The sequence below is a fragment of the Triturus cristatus genome, chromosome 2_1 (assembly GCF_964204655.1).
Source record: "Triturus cristatus chromosome 2_1, aTriCri1.1, whole genome shotgun sequence".
NCBI lineage: Eukaryota > Metazoa > Chordata > Amphibia > Caudata > Salamandridae > Triturus > Triturus cristatus.
In genome coordinates, this window is record NC_140581.1 from 1,013,929,117 (window position 1) to 1,013,947,334 (window position 18,218).

An 18,218-nucleotide genomic window follows, 5' to 3' on the forward strand; every position below is an offset into this window, starting at 1 on the left:
ATATCCCGTGGCCACCAGGTCTGCCAATCTGGTTCAGTGTCGCACCCAAAGAAAAGTACTTCGGACTTGTCGGAATTGCACTTAAGGCTGTTTAGATGGAACCAGTGAAAAACAGCCCCAAGGCAATCCCGAATACTCTCCCCATCAAAGTCGCCTCCTCTCTTACAAGAGAAGAGGAGCTGGGTCGTCCGCATAGGATACGATCTGGGCACCATGCGACTCCACCAACGCCGCCAATGGGGTCATAATGATGTTAAAGAGGGTCGGGCTCAAAATAGAGCCCTGAGGGACCCCGACTCCCAGAGGCGGCATCACGGCGGAATCCGGCGGGGCCCAGATCGACTGCCGGCGGCCGGCTAGGAAAGAGGAAAACCAGTCGAACACCGTCCCCCGTAGGCCTATCTCGAAAAGTCTAGCGAGAAGACCATCATGGGGAACGGTGTCGAACGCCGCCGACAGATCTAGCATCACCAGCATGGCTTTGCCCCCAGAGTCCAGAACCCCTTTAATGGTTTCCGAGACCTCCAGGAGCGCAGTCTCAGTACTGAGATGGGGACGAAAGCCCGATTGGGTGGCGTGCAGGATCTCATTAGATTCAAGAAAGTTGGAGAGCACGCCTTGGACGTGCTTTTCCAGAATCTTCGTGAGGGCCGGCAGCAGAGAGATGGGCCTATAATTAACCGGGGCCTTCGGATCTAGACCAGATTTTTTGAGCAATGGAATCACCATCGCCTGCTTCCAGGCCTGCGGAACCACACCGAGCCTCAGCGAAAGATTTAAGAGCGGATTAGCCAACGGGTTGATCACCTCCGCAACTTTCGCCAGAAATTTAGCAGGGCATGGGTCGAGAGGAGAACCAGATTTTAAATTGCCCATAAGAGCCAGGGAGTCCGGAGCAGAGATAGAGGGAAACACACTCAACGTCGCCCCTGGCCCGGCCTGTGGCAGTGTGGTGGTGTCAGGTTCAGTCTGGCCCGCAGACACTGGTGCCAGGAATGACTCCTGAATGCGTTGGATCTTGCTCGTGAAGAAGTCAGCAAGGTCCGTGGCCCAGGTACCAGATGGTTTTTGGTCCGAGGTGTTAGACCAAGGTGAGGTGAATTCTCTCACAATGGAGAAAATCTCCTTGCAAGAGTTGGAAGCCGCATCAATTCTCCTGGCTAGATAAGCTTTTTTTTCCAAACGGATGTCCCGGTGATAAGCCTTAACCACCGATTTGTATGTCAACTTGGCAACAGTGTCATATTGTGCCCGCCAGGCTCTTTCGGCTACCTTGCACTGCTGCCGCGTAGCCGACAGTGCAGCGGTAAACCAAGGCGCAGAGACCCGTTTCGGTGTCGGGCGGGATGTTACTTCCGGGGCAAGATCGTTAAGCCTATCCAGTAGCCAGTCTTGCATGGTCTGCGGATCCCTGTCTAGATCACCTGAGAGAAGGCAGGGATGGGCCTCAGCTGCCTGGGCCAGCATCTCCGGGGTAACACGATGGAAAGCCCTGTGGACACGACCCTGTTGATGTGCCGGGATAGGCACAGATTTAACTATGCCCTTGATCACAAATTTTGCGAGGAAGTGGTCAGACCATAAGACAGGAGTGATCTCAATACCCTCGAGAGGGACAGACGAAAAGACCTGGTCAAGGGTATGCCCCTTCTCATGCGTAGGCTCCTGAAAGTAGGGGATGAGCCCCAGCGGGGTCAGCGCCTCCGAAAGTTTGGCGGCCGCCGGGTCGGATGAATCATCCATCCGGAAGTTGAAATCGCCAGCCACGATGAAATGTTCGGCTTTCAGGGCCAGCTCCACCAGCGCCATATCCAGATCTTCAAAGAAGGTGCCGGGAGAGCCAGGCGGTCTGTATACAAGCAGACCCTTAAAGGATTGGTGGGGCGACAGAGTGATAGAGAAGGCTAGGGTTTCCGAGCCACGGATGTCAATAGTTGGCAGGATCTCACAGGGAGTTCCTTTCCGGACCACTAGCGCTACTCCACCTCCCCTTCCGTTGGCTCTATCCTTTCTGAAGATGTTGTAATCGGGCGGGATTGCCAGGGCGACGTCAGGGTTAGAAGAGTCGCCCCACCATGTCTCAGTAAGCATGAGGCATAGTGGTTTATCTACATCGAGATGTACAGTGTGTCATCCAACATGAGGAAAGTTCCCTGAGGGACAATAATAGGCAGGTTAATTAAATAAAAAAGGAGTCCAGGTAGCATCACCATTTTGGACAATGCAATCCTACCCTGCACAGTGAGAAGGAGTGAGCACCAAACAGTAATTTGGGGTGAAGGGAGGCCACTGTTCTCATGAGGTTGCACTCCAGAAGATCCCTGGGTAAATTATATTTATTGGTGCCCAAGTACAAAAATGTGTGGGCTTCCCACTTTATGTGGTGGGATTTTACAAGAACTGTTCCTGGGCACAGTCTGGGTGCAAGGGAATAAGTATGTCTTCGTCCAATTCACTCCCAGACCCAATACAGCCTTAAATACAGTCAGATCTCCCAGTATAAATCTACATCACCTTGTATATCTTTCACATAGACCAGGACTTCATCTGCGTATAGTGAAACTGCATGCATCTGACCACAGAGTGTTAAACCCCAATCCCAATATGACTGGCACAATCTCTGCTCTAGGGACTCCATCGCCAGGGCAAAAAGCACTGGCAGCAGTGGGCATCCCTGTCGCATTCTACGCCGCACCAGGATCGGAGCAGAAATCAGCAGTCCTATTTTTGACTGGCCGTTGGCTCTGTGTAAAGTAACTTGACCCCCCGAATCAGTCCCTCCCACATCCCCATGTTCCTCAGTACAGCAAACATATATTCCCATTCCAGTGTATCAAACACCTTTTCGTGATCCAAAACCAGACAAGCAGAATAGGGGTGTCGCACTAAGGCGACTCAAGTAGCCACTGGAGTCGCCTTAAATTAAGAGATGTAGAGCTCCTGGTATGAACTCATTTTGAGCCTCATGGATCAAATGCGGGATACAGGTCAATAAGCGCGTCCCTATTACTTCCTTTAGAAGCATACCTTCACAATATTTTTGTCCATGATATTCTTGACACAATATTTTGTCCACACAATTTTTTCTCTCCAATATTTTGTCTGCAAACAACATATCTTTGTCAGAAGGGAGGAAAAGGCAAGGCACCATGCCATGGCCATGTAGTTGATATAGACCATATCATACAAGTGCGCATGTCAATCTACATGGCACCTTAGTCAACTGGAGCACAACACCAACCTATAAGTCCCACCCAATCCACAAAACCCACCAACAACCCACCTGCATCCCACATAAAACCACCTACTCCTACTCCATAACCACAACCTGAAACATATTTGGGCCCAGTACTGCATAGTCTAGCATGCCAACGATCTGGCATTGGTAGTGGATACCACCCACACCCCCTTGAACATTGTGCCAACCTGTCATTGACCCATACTCAAACAAGATATTGCGGGGCATATTTACAAGCCCCTCTTGCCACAGGAAAGTCACTTTTAACAACGTTCCTGTGGCAATAGGGGCTTTGCCTTATTTACAAGGCTGTGTTTAGCCACTTAATTTGGCTTAACGCCGCCTGGTAAATAAGGCCCCCTTTCATGTTTAGCGTGAAAGGGGTGGGCAATGGGTGTTGCGGTGGGTGTTCCACCGCAAAACCCATTGATTTTTATGCTGCCCCCTATTTACAAGGGTAGCGTAAATAGGAGGCAGAGCCAAAGTTAAGAGCAGGGAAAACCTGGTCTTAACATGGTGAAACGAGGAGAAATTATTTATTTCTCCTCATTTTTGCTGTTTCTATGTGTGCTGCATTGTACAGCACACATAGAAACAGCAAAGTGCTATGAATTATTGTTTATGTGCAGGAAGGTGTCCCTTCCTGCACATAAACATTCATTAAAAAAATTATGATTTGCAACTTCTATGTACTAGAAGTACATGCATGTGAATATAAAGATATGCAAATGTAATCCTACATGTATTATATGTTACTATCTGTACACTACATTATGTGACTTGCAATTGCAAGTGGCTGTGCATAATGTATGTAGTTATAAACTGTACTGTGTGGATTAATGTGTAGTGTGTTACTGGATGCGTATTTCATTGGATTTGCAAGTTTAGTTGTGACATCATGGTGTTGTAACACTGGTGTCTGAGAATGCCATGTGTGTACGTGACATAGTCCGCCAATTGTAATTGACTCAACGGTGTTCAACTACTGTGCTGCTACAACAAAACTAGCAGTTCATTTATTTTTTTATTGAGAGGCAAGAGCATATCACAATGAATACCATATCAAAAGAAAAAAAACAGCTGACATAAAGAAATATAAACAAAGGTAAAGACATAAGGGAGTACAGTTGGGGAATAAAAGCATCAAACATAATTGAGTAAGATTTTATAGACTTTCTGGGAACAAAGAAAGTTAAAAAAAAGTGAAAAATCAAACAAGAAGTTATAAAAAATTCGGCATTATATCAATTATTGATAATAAGAAAATCATTGCTTTAACCATTCCTCTAAGGGGAGCCAGATCTTACAAGCAACCTCACGCCTCCTTCTTTCCCTTAATAGGAAAACTGCTGACTCCAGATTGAACAGAGGCAAAATCCTAGCTCTCCAGTTGAAAAACGTGGGGGCTTCGGGGCTTAGCCATTGAGAGGTAATGCACAGACGAATCATAGACATGGCTATAAACAAAAATGCAGAGACATGAGTCGTTCTTTCAGATAGCTCACTATCTGCGCACCCCATTATTACCAACTCTGGAGAGATGATGACTGGAATATTAAGAACCCGGTTTAGGAAGTACTCAACGTCATGGAGGAATTCCCTCAGGTTCGGACAGGAATGGAACATATGTATAGCATCTGCGGCCAAAAGGCCACACCTAGAACAGGAATCACCCTTCCGTGCCCCCCACTTTGAAACTTTTGCCGGTGTGTAATAGAGATCAAAGATTGACATAAAACTTTGAGTCCGTAAGCTACCAGAAACTAAGACAAAACTTGCAAGATCTAACGCTGACCTTAAGTCCACACCGGTCTTGCCAAGTTTAGTCTCCCACTTAGAATTTTGAAGATCAATGTCATCAGGTAAGCCGGATATCATAGTCCCAATTATAGCCCTTCTTTGAATTAACTCGAATAGAATGACCCTTTCAAACAATGCAGGTGTTTCGTGTAAGCGTTTATCGATAAAGCTTCTGATCTGAAGATATTTGAAGAAGTCGTGAGTACTCAAATGAAACTTGTCCTTTAAAAGAGAAAAATAAACTATTTGCCCACCTACACTTAGATCACCTATACAATTCATGCCTAGTAGCTGCCACTTAAAAATAATATGGTCCTGAAAAATAAAAGGAAGAAGCCGGGCAGCTTTAAAGGGCGTATAAAAATTAATATTAGAAATTGACCATTTATGGCGAATTTTCCGCCAGACTGAGAACATGGTAGCTATGACTTTGAACCTAGTTCTCTTGAAGTAGCTTGGCTCCAGAATACACGTTAATATACCCTTAGCGGCCGAACCCAAGCCGATCTCATAGATTGTCGGTCTATTTCAGAGCGGAACCTCTGCCCTTTCTCCCATTCACGGTAAACCTAGATGTTGGAGCATAGCAGACCAATAATATAACAAGAGATTAGGGACAGCCCATCCTCCACGATCCCTAGGAAGACACATCCACTTGGCCGCCCTTCGTGAGCGGCGATATCCCCAGAGAAAATTGTAGCAAGTCGTTTCAGCCTTAGCAATACTCTTTCGCGAGAGCTCTAGGGGGATAGTTCTGAAAAGATAGAGAAATTTAGGGAGGACCAACATCTTGAGTACATTGCAACGACCATACAAAGACAGGTGCAGATGGTCTAACCTTTCAAGCTTGATATTAACCGACTTTATTACTGGAAGGATATTCAGGTCGGGAATATTGTCAACCGACGCAGTAATTTTAACCCCTAAATAAATTGCTTCTGATACTACAGGAGCAGCAGAGGGACACATAGCAGTTGATTGGACTACCTGCGTTTTTGAAACATTCAACTTATAGCCAGATAACAAACCAAATTGTTCAGCAAGAGTTGTTAAAGCTGGAAACGCGGATCTGACACCACTAGTTAAAACAACTATATCGTCAGCAAAGGCTAATGTCTTGTATTCAGTGGTTTCGATCTTAATCGGCCAGATATTTCGATCACTTTCAATTTTGCTAAGAAACGGGTCGATATATAAAGCAAACAGCAGGGGTGAACACCCCTGCCTTGTACCTCTACTAATATCAAAAGACCCTGATTGCTGACCAGAGATACGGAGTACCGCAGCTGGAGAGATATACAATGACTTGACAGCCTGAATAAATTCAGCACTGAAGCCTTTCCAACGGAGCACAGCCCATAAGAACCCCCAGGAGACCCTGTCAAACGCCTTCTCGGCGTCTAACAGGATCACCCCGAGGGGAGCACTAGTGGCCTTAGCCCAGTCCAATAGGGCAATGACTCGGCGAACATGGTCGACCGTGTCCCTTCCCGGGATGAATCCATGCTGCAGTATGGATAATAGCGGAGTAATAACCGCCGCTAGTCTGGAAGATAGGATTTTTGAATAGATTTTGCTGTCGGTATTTATCAAGGAGATTGGTCGATAAGATGAAGGGTTTAATTGAGGCTTGTCTTTTTTCTGATAGAGGACGATAGTAGTTTGAGACCAGGAGTGCAGGATAGTTCCCCTCTGTGCTCCCCTAAAGATTGACAAAATATCCTGGGAGATCTCGGCGCTGAATGCCCTATAGAATTCTAAAGGGATGGCATCAGGGCCGGCGGCCTTCCCGTTAGCCAAGGATTTTATCGCCAGCTCAACCTCCTCCCAGGTAATTGGGGCGGAGAGAGCCTCATTTTGACCCATTGTGACCCTTAGGGTATCTATATTCTGAAAAAAAGCATCAAACATAGGTTGAGTTAGAGAATTGAGCTTATTGTCCATATAAAGTGATATATAAAACTTCAGGAACACATCAATGACAGCCTCTTGAGTGTCCTGAATATTACCCTGTGAATCCTGAATTCTACTAATGCGATTTGTAACGCTTCTCTGTTGGAGCCTTTTGGCAAGAATTCTGCCCGAATTTTCGCCAAACTCGTATATCGTTGCCCGATAATGAGCAAACTTAGCAGCCAAGTCCTGCCCGAAGAACTCCAAAAGTTTAGCCTTAATTATAGCAACCTTCTGCTGACTTTGCTCTGTGTTAGACCCTACATTAACATTACATATTAATTCCATCTCTGCAGAGCGGAGCTCCTCAACACGTCTCTTAATCTGCTCCTGAGTAGTCTTATGTTGAAAGGCTGCAAAACTCTTGGTCTCACCGCGTACTGCAGCCTTGACCGTGTCCCACACGATACAGTCAGAGGCAGTACTCCTGTTAATGTTTAAAAATTCGGGTAACCACTTTCTCATATGTTCCAAGTAAGCCGAGTTCAATAATAATTTTCTTTCGAATGTCCACGCCCTGGGTGGTCTGGGCGTGCGAGGAAGCGGATATATGGCAATGAGTGGGTTATGGTCCGATAAGATTCTTGGATAAACCGAGATAGAGGATGCCTCTGCCACCTGATCGGACATGAAAAAATAATCCAAACGGACCAATTTGTTATGAGGAGCAGAAAAATATGTGTACCCGTCTTCATCTTTATTATGCCTAGACCAGACATCGATCAGTCCGTATTCTTGAACTAAAGTGTGAAGGGCCTTAAATACCTGAGGTTTCCTACCAGAGTATTTTGAGGAGCCAGTAAAATCAAAGTTCCAGAGCAAACTAATATTCATATCCCCACACAAAATCATAGGTTGAGACCATCCTGCTAATTCTAAATTTAAATATCTAAAGATTTCAGGGTCGTCCAAATTAGAGCCATATATTGTACAGATGGTTAGAAGTCTATTCTCAAAAACTAATTCTACTATCGCCCATCTGCCTAAACTATCCTCTAGGACCCTTTTACAACCCCCAACTCCTCGTTTCAATAAAATAGCCACCCCTCTAACCATGGACGTCTGACGGGAACAAGCAATTAAGTCATAACCAGGAACTTTCAAGCTGTCCCGTTTACCCCACAGTATATGTGTCTCTTGCAGACATACAATGTCCAATTGCATGGTGTAGATAATTTTAGCAAACAAGGCTCGTTTTTTACCGTCATTAAGGCCGCATATGTACCACGAGCTTAATCGCAATTTATCCATCCCCATTTAATCTCACAAATGAAGCTAATCTCAAATGCCACCCATTGTTCCTTTTAATAACAGCCATAATTGCAAATTTTAGCATAGCCCAGATCCTACAAAATACAATGGCATAACTTTAACATTGCACAAAAACCTTTGATTCCCCCCAACAGCACCCCCCCTTAATCCCACCACTAGCTCTAGCCCCTACCTTAACCCCAAGAAAACCCCTCTCAACCCCACCCCTCCCACCCCCCCAACCCCAAAACCCCCCTTATAGGGCAACAGGACCTAAGTCCTTGTGATGAGAAGAGCTGGTTATATCGGCTCCCCCCCTGGATCCTTCACCCCAACTTTACCAATACACGAGGTGCCTAAGCCAGTTATGAATCGGGTAATCAAAAATTTAAAAAAGCTCAGAGCAAGTGGCTAGGCACCTCATTTTTTAAATCTAGAGCCCCCCCCCCCCCCCCCCGGGATGGTGAAGAATAGCATGCTTAGCATGCTTAGCTATCCAGAGTTCAAAAACTCCTTTGCCTGGATTTCGGAGAGAAAAAATTTAATCTGGCCCTGATAAATTACCTTCAATTTTGAGGGAAAAAGCAAAAAAGCCTGAGCCCCCTTCCTTTGGAACGGAGCTATTAGTTGACGGAGCTGCCACCTCCGCTCGACAGTTGCAGGACACAAATCTGGCCTAGCAAAAAATTCACAGCCTTTCCCTGCTCTTTTTCTATCGGGCCTAGCTAGGTCAAAGATTTTCTTGCTAGCCAAAAAATTACACAGAGAAATTAGGATTGCACGAGGCTTATCCCCGGCCTGGGCAGAGTTTTTTCTTTGTTTGAAAGGAAAGCGATGCGCACGCTGTATTTCCCGCTGCCAGTCCCAATGCTTTACATCTGGGAAAGCTTCAGCAAAGAGTTCCACGATGAACTGCCTGGTGTCTGACCCTTCCATACCTTCAGGAATCCCTAGGATCCTCAAATTATTCCGTCTAGCTCTATTTTCAAGGTCGGTTAGCTTCCAAAGCATATCGTCTTTCTGTGCTTTAATGAGGTCAGTGAGGCCCTTCTGGGTTGCCACCTCGTCCTCCAGGGTGGAGATTCTTTCCTCGACTTCGACAGTTCTGGCAGCGATGTCAGAGCAAGTTTTGGCAATTCTGCGTATAGAATTTTGCATCCGACGACACGCCCCTTGAGTGCGAGCGCTCTCCTGACGACTTTCTTCGCGATGGGCCATGATAGACTGATAGATAATTGACAGTTATCTCGCCAGAAGGAGTCGGAAGGGGATCAGCCAATGCATGACCCAGAGCAGAAACACTGTCAACTGCGCCAGGCTGAGTAGAGAAAGAATAGCCCCAAGCCAATGATCCAAGTGATCCCGGGTCCTTACTTGACAGCAAAATCCCTTGATCTTTCAATTTAGAGGCCTTGCGGACTGTGCGAGGGCCTCGAGATAGAGTTTCATCCTTAGGTGCGTCGTTGAACTGCCAGTCAACAGGATCGCTATCATCATCTGTCAACTCCCTGTCTAAATCATCATCCTCTGATGAACCTGTGTGTTCTGAAAGGGAATAAAATGTATCAACCCCTTCAGGCTCACATATGGATTCATTAGGATTAGACTCTATTGACCTAACAGTGAGTGCTTGATCTGATGCAATGACAGCAGTGGCAGTTAAGACAGTTTCAGACAAATGCCCTGTGGGACTACAATTCCCATAATTCCATTGCCTGGAAGAATAATGTTTTCCGGGGTCTCATTAACAGCACCATAATCTGTATGAGGAGGACCCAATGGAATGTGCTCGTGGGATTGAACACCCGTGGAAAGAAGGGTCAAAATGGCGTCACTACACACCGCATGGGTCACCTCCACAGACTGCAAAGCTGAATCACCCACCTCATCAAACATGCCCGGTGTCTTCATGCTCCCTGTGCTCACCGCACTAGCAGATGTCTTTACTCTAACCGACTGCTGCTTGAATAATGCCGGTAGAGTCTGTTTCGGTTTTTTGCTGCTGGTTGTAGCTAGAGCCGCCCGATTGCCTTCGGCTTCTCCAGACGCCATAGCATCACAGCGGGATGCCTGCAAATCCTTGCCGGGGGCGGGGGCCGCCGCGGGACTGAGGGACCGTGTTGACGCTGCCGCTGAAGCCGCTGAGGCTCTATTCTTGGCTGGGGGATTCTTCGCCGGTAACCTTGGAGGCATTGTCACCACCGAATACCTCCGCACAGGAGGAGGACAGGATGAGCCAAGAAGAACTCCGGGGCGATGAAAGAAAGAGCAGCACCACAGCCGTAACAGCTTGCCAGTAAGAATACTTTGCGCATATAACAGCCCCCTGAACATGGCAATCGTTATTTAGCAATTCTGCAGCGCTTTTAAGCAATGTTTATCTTTTTTTCCCCCGTTATTCCTCTGCATTTTGTCGTCACTCCCCATACATCCTGGGGGATTGAAGTCTCAGAAGAGGGGAATTACTCCAGGAGGGAGAGGATACACCACTGGCTCATCCAGCCGTACGAACGGCCGCCATCTTGCCGAACAAAACTAGCAGTTCAAGTGAAATGTGAGGCTATTAGGGAGTTACGATTCTTCAGATGTTAACCTCTGTTCTGTCTCCCACCCTTGAACCTGGCTTGGGCAGTAGTTTAGGGGTAACGTCTACATGTAAGCCCAGTTTCATGGCGATGTTGAACAATATACAAAAGGCTACAATAATCTTACACACCACTTTTTTAGGAGTACAAACACACCACCCAATATGGTCAAAGCATTTGAAGATCAACTTGAGGATACCGAAAGTGTGATCAATGATGCCTCATGCATGTGTGTGTGTGTGTGTGTATGCTCTGTCACACCTCTGTTAAGGTAGCGTGGTTGGATTTCGGAAGGGGGTAAGGAGATGTGACGAGATGGTATTACCTGCAACAAAGATGTGATATTTATTAGAAAGTGGTTACTCTGAGAATGTTGCACACAATCTATACATTCATGAATTCAATGTTAGTGTTATGTGTGTCTATTGTTATGGGTTGTTTATGAGTAATTATGTTTGTTCTTGTATTACCTAGATATATATGGAATCTCAGTGTGAGTTAGTTCAACTTACTTGTTAACCACAAGTCACTAAATTCCCCAATAACAAACTAATGTTCAGGAGCAGAATGATGAGCAATGTTTTTGTTGTAAGTGCCCCCAGGAAAAGCAGCATCTACATTAGTGAATCACTTCACCCCTTGCTTTGCAGACCGCTAGCACGTTAATCGTGTTTCAGTGGCATCTGCTGTGGAAATGGTGTTCCATGTGGCAGGGAGGCAGAAGTTTCATGTCTGTGTAATCAATGGCACCTACCATTGAGGCACTTCCAATGGCATAGAATTCCCTTGATAGCCATTGACTTTCCATCAGTGACTATAGCATGGCGATAAACTAGTGCACTTGACTGGCGATAAAGCTAAGTTCCTGCCACAAGTACCAATACATGCCCATGATGTCTCCATTAATACTCTGGAAAGATACAGTGGACAGGAAACAGAGAGCAGCAAGTGGTTTGACGTTTGTATGCATGGCCTGAAAGAACCTAGGGGTGAACTGAGTGCCCTTTTCCAGTCTGCAACCATTTGTTTGTTTACATTTGATTATTAATTGTTGGTTTAATAACAGGTATTACACATGTGCATACATCAGTTATGAGCAGAATCGGATCACATAGGCATTTTAGCTCAAGATAGATTTGAGCAGCAATATATATCATTATCTCCATTGATGTCCGACGTCAATGTTGTCAAGAAGTCTGCTGCCAAGTAGCATGACCAACAAGAATGAAGTCTTGCCTACGGTGTCGTCAGTTCCCATGTCTGCATGCAACATGTGGGGTAGAAGCAAGGAAGGATAGGTGAGGGCAGGGGACAGGGACGGGGTTAGGTGGTGTTCGGGTATAAACTGATGCCAGCTAGGCTCTCTATTGCTCCCCAGGGCTTGTACTCCACCTAAAGATTAGATCAGCTTTAAATTCCTCCTTTCCCGTCAAGTGTTGTGCGTACTGGATATGTGTGTGAAGTACTATTGTACTATTAGGTCATCTGGTAGTCTACTTATTGGGCCTTGTAGGTGTTCCCGTTACACTTCATAACATGACATATGTATCTGTAAAGCACATGTTCACCCCCAAAGTGGCATCTTGGCGCTGAATAACAGATGTTTATTGTTACCCAACTCTATGGTACTCATTTTATCGACCTCAGAAAGGATAAGAGGCTGAGTGGGCATGTCAGGATTTGAACCTGTGACCATGAGGTCGAACACAGGCCCCTGTAGTGGATGCATTAGTCCACTAAGCTACCAGACACAACATAGATTTCATAGCCTGTCGTTGCCTGTGTTTCATCAGTGCTCATGGCGGGTGCATGGGCTCTTAGTTTGCTTGCCAGGCGGTGTGGAGGTCCAGGAGAAATATGTCCCATGCGACTGCCATCGGAAGCCTGCAAAGTCATAGGGTATCCTCACGGCGCAGGGCGACGCTCTCTGCCTGTGCCCAGGTTGTCAATGAGTGGAACCACGCTATCTTGGGCGGGGGCTCCGGACGCTTCTAGCGTCCACTAATCAAATGCTTAGCTGCAAGTAGCCCCAGGTGTATAAACCTAGATGTTACTTTGTGCTTTTTGAATCCGCAGTAGAGGCCCTGGAGGCATACTTCCCAGGTGCCTTCTACTGCGCAGCTGGTGTACTTCGGTAGGTAAGTGACAACAGCCTCCCAGTAAGAAGTGAGAGCGGTACAGTTCCACATCATATGCAGTAGATATGCATCTCCCAGTCTGCAACCATGTGAAGAATCACATTTGGAGAGAAGAGGTATCTATCAATAACAACTTTCCTTGACATCCCAAAGATGTAGATCTTATACTTGTAAATCCTCTCTTTGCTCCTCAAGTAATTGTTCCGGACGAGCAATGCAAATCAAACATTCTGTCTGTGAAAAAATAGCTTTGTTTGAGGCTTGCCTTATTATGAAGACAGTCTGTGTGTGATGGGTTGATGTTGTAGTGAGTTTCACCAGTTGGCAAGTGTGCTGGAGTCCTGATGGATCATTCATGTGCCTTGCAGTAGCAGATATTGATGTTCATGAAGCCTTGTTGTAATATATGTTGTCTACTTTGTTTAGTGTTATGTACCAATTTTATTTTAAAGAAATAAAAATAAATTATTCATAAAATAAATATTAAATCTTTTTTTTTTACACATAAAAAATATTTTACCCTTATATTCTGTTTTTCCCTATGTGGTGCTAGTATTTTTCCGTGCCTCCATTGATTTCTAAGAGAATGGCTTGCAGTACCAGTGTCTGGACATGTGTAGCACTTGACATATTTAAAGTATTGGTTAATGTAGTTTTGAGCCTGTATGGTCAGCAGTACTACTGGAATAGATCTGGGTGGTACTCTGGTGAACAATGTCCTCATTATAATGTCGGTCGGAGTTGTCTCCGACTGACATCTCTGCGGTTGCGGAACCAACCAACCTCCAGTCAGTGATCACGAAACCACAATTACGATGCGACCGCACATGCAGTCGCAAACTTTCATATCTTGGGGGCGGTTGGAAACCGGCCGCAACACAAGCTCCAATAGAGAAATGGGAATTCTGTAAATCCCTCCACCGTGTGGCAGGTACGAACCGTAGGCCCAGGGGAGAAGGGGGCCCTGCTAGGGCACCCAAAGTCGCTTTCTGACAGGCTTTCCATGTCGAAAGCCCGACATGGAAGGCCTGTTGGAAACCGACATCATAATCCAGACAGCGGAAAAGCCATCCATTAAGGATTATGCGAGGCTTCCGACTGGCCGAAGGGCTCCTTGAGCCCATCAGAAGCCAGTCGGAATAACAGCCCAGTTTAAAATCTGACTGCCATCTTTGTAATGAGGCGATCGGAGTTTAAACCTTTAATGTCGGTCGGAAAGCCACTGACCGGGGTTAGGCCCCCAGTACCCTAGTAGTTTACTCTTCTATTGTATTTGCATGTCCCTCCCTGTGCTCCTTCTCAATTTTGACTTTACTCCACCCATTTAAAAGTTTTTAATACTCATTTTGCAGCCACTATCCGTTCCCCTCCCAGATTTATACAAAAAACATACAACTCAGTGTGCAGAGTTCTCCACACTTGTGGCGGCGAAAGAGCTCCAGCACATCAAAAATATGGCAGCTTAGATGGAGATCTCTGGCCGTAGATTAGTAAATAGCGTTTATGAGTATGTACTATAGTACAACAGGAGTACTACTTTACATACTTACAATGCTTTGGTGTCTATGCTCCATCCTACCTTATACCTCTTTTATGTAAATTAGCCAACATAGTTAATGAAATATGTGTGGTATGAGAAGGTATCAAAACCTTTGGTTTAGACCTCGACTTAAATCAATACAGAAAGTAGTGATTTTTAGCTGATATATGTGAATTCATAGAGAAAAAAAACTAAAAAACGACACTGGAGGAAACCAAATCAAGGAATACCAATAATAAGTTAAGATCATTTTAAGGAAACACAAAAAAATTGAAAATTATAGGAAACATTTGAAAGGAAAGAGAATTTTAAACATCAATCCATAATTACATTAGAATTGGGTGGAGTTTAGGCAGTGGCGGCTCGCCGTGGGAGTGCTGCGGGGCGGTGAGGAGGGGCAGGGTGGTGCAGAGTGGTGTCCGACATACGACGGACAGGAGTAAGGTAAGTAATTAAATAAATAAAACAATTTACCTTGCGCGCGCTGCATCGCCAACTCGGCGATGCAGCGCGCGTAAGTTAAATTGTTTTATTTATTTAATTACTTACCTTACTCCGGTCCGTCATATGTCGGACCCACTGCCCTTCTACCCTGCCCCTCCTCCGCCCCGCCCCATCCACCCCGCAGCATTCCCACGGCGAACCGCCACTGAGTTTAGGGTAGTGAGGGTTTTGTGAGTTCAGGGATGAGTGATGTTTGGATCAACAAGGGTTTTTAGGGGTCACGGATGGGTGGAGATTATGGGTGGTGAGAGTTTTTAGGGATCAAGAATAGGTGGCGTTTAGGGGTGATGAGGGGTTTCTAGAGTTCGCAGATGGGCAGAGTTTAGGGCTGTGGGGGATTTTTAAGGTTGAGTGATGGATAGGTGGGGTAAAGGGTTTTTTAGGGTTCAGGAAGGGGTGGGGGTTAGTCTGGTTAGGGGTTTTAAGGGTTCAGAGATGAGTGGAGTTTAGATGTAAAAGGGTTTTTTAGGGATCAGGGATTAGTTCAGTTTAGGGGTGATAAAGTGTTTTAGAGGACTGAGATTGGTGGTGTTTAGGGACGGTGAGGGTTTTCTAGGCTTCAGGGATTGGTCGAGTTTAGTTGTGGTGAAGGGTTTTAAGGTTTCAGTAATTAGGTGAGGTTTAAACATAGAAAGACGTTTTTAGGGGTCAGGGATGGGTGTAGTTTAGGTGTGGTGAAAAATTCTTAGGGTTCAGGGGTGAGTGGAGTTTAGGAGTAGAAAATGCTTTCAAGGTCAGGAATGGGCGGAGTTTAGGGTTCAGGGTCAGGAATGGGCGGAGTTTAGGGGTCAGAGATGGATGGAATTTGGCATGATGAAGGGTTTTTAGGGATTCAGGTGTTCAGGGGTTTCCATGGGGTCAAGGATCGATGGTGTTTGGGGTCTGGTAAGGGATCCGCAAATTAAAAGAATCCAAAGTCATTGTTTGACAATGTAAAATATATAAATCTGAAGTAATATCCCCTACAGTGAAGTGCAGAAATCAATACCTCTGACAAAATGCAGGTAAGACCAGCAACCATTGCATTCATACCTTAAAAAGATTGGAAAATCCAATTAGAGAAAAAAGGCATTTTATGAATTGTTTGCTATGAAATAGTAAATACCATTCATCCTGAACATTTCCATCAAACAGTTGATGTGAAAGAGTAATGGTATTCCATGAAATCTTTTTTCTATGAAATCACATACAACTTTTTAGCAGCTAAAAGAAACAAGCGAACACAATAATTCAGTGCAGTATAAAAAAAACTTTTAAAAACTTTAAAAAAGACAATTGCGGACTTGCTCATTCATAGGACACAGCATAAAAATTAAAGTCTCGCCTGAAGATTTCACATTATTTTTAAAACAAAATTATAATGGACATTAAAATGCTCTGTGCTGGTCGCTTAGAACCTGACAAATAAAAAACACTGAGTTAAGAGGAGGCTGCTATAATAGAGGAGGCAAGTTTGTTTTACATGTTTGCTTACTCACCCATACCCTTTTTCTGGCTCTTAATGGAAGACCAATACATCTTAACAAAGTAATTGTTTCCCGGACCCTGTGTTCATGGAAAGGTCTAGCTGGGGGTGCATTCTGTTGACCTTGGCCTGTTCCCCAGTTATTCCATACTTTAGTAGTGTTCTCTACCAACATCAAAGCTCATAAAGGGCACTACATCTTTTAAGGCCTTTTCAACTGGCTATAGGACTAGTCTGACAAAGGATTTGAGACAGACCCAAGATTTGTAGTGCATTAGTAGGATTTTTAAGGAAGGGACTGTAGGTCCTCTTCCTTACTAAATGGCCATGCTAAAGCTCCAGGAATGAGCCTACTGAAGATTGGGTCAGACATTGGTGCACAGAATTACTGCAGCTATTGCACTTGTCAAACCTATGTCGAGCCTCAATACCAATTATTTATGTTGCACAACTTACATAAAATGTTCCCTTCTCCTTTATTTAGATAAGACCATGACACATAAGTTACCGATGTACTTGAGTAATGTGGCTGGTATCTTTGCCTTATAAATGGTAATTAGGTCTTTTAAATGTCTACAATCCAAAGATTTATAGGGGGAGCCTAGGTCCCCACTGTGGGCGATGGCCTTCCCCCTCTGGTCACATCTTCTTATACTTACACCTTAACACAACTATCTTACACTTTAATTCTTAGGGAATGAGTGTCTGCATATATTTGCAATGCATCCAGACATCTTTGAAGGCCTTTTGGTGTGAGATCAAACTAAATCACAGTCATGGGCATATATTAAGGTTTAAAGGGATCGTAACCCTAGTTTTGGTGGAAAATCTAGCAGATTGGCAACTGTTCTAGGGAAATCATGCATATACAGCGAGAAAAGAATAGGAGCAGGGGGAAATGCCTTTGTTGTCTTCCATGAGAATCTTCCACCAGGTCGGAGAATGAAGAACAATAATCAATTTAAGGAGACCTGATGGATCTCCAGAGCTGTGTCTACTGACTAACAAGCACTGTTGTGCAATCAATAAATACAGCACACAGTGATTGTTTCCTAACTGACATATCCTTCTAGTATAGATTGTACCACAGCTATCCAACGATGGTAAGCATGATTGTTCACATGAATATATTGTAAAATCAGTAGTTCAAATTTAATGGTGCTCAGTGTAAATTTTGCCAAATATCATTCCCATTGAAGCCAGAAGAGATTGTTGATAATATCAACTAGGGGCAATTCAGTGCCCCTCTTGTATAAGGGCAGTATTCTACTGCCAATCCATGATTTTGGTGTAGAACAGTTGTGGGACAGTGCAGCAAGAAACGTGTCCCATAAATCAGGGCACTTGTTCATCACATCTATAGGATTCTGGTCAGGACCCATTACATCCGAGTATCTCACCCTTGTGATAAAACTATCTATCTCCTTTCTTAAGGGGGGGTGTTTATTTGGGTGACAAGAAGCTTAACCTGAAACCCTAAATACCAAACTAATACTTGGCGCTCTTAATAGTAGACAGGTCCAAAAGCTAGGCAGTCCATTCTTGATAAGTGATGGCAATCGCTTAAGTTTTTCACTCGATCCACAATTCAGGACTACCAGGTACCAGAAACGCCTTGCATGCTTCATCTGTTTAGCTTTGTGCAGGCATAACACAATAGGTCAATCTGCTTCTTTCTTAAGGCCGCCTTATATCTGGACCACCTCTTTCCCCCCCAAAAATTTTTAGAGACTGGCCAACTGGC

General features: G+C 44.9%; 1 protein-coding gene across 6 annotated transcripts in view; it reads right to left on the reverse strand.

Annotated features, from left to right (window-relative positions):
- Positions 1-18,218, reverse strand: part of RIGI (RNA sensor RIG-I) — a 506,425-nt gene that overhangs the window by 431,660 nt on the left and 56,547 nt on the right. The gene's annotated exons all lie outside the window — the stretch shown is intronic.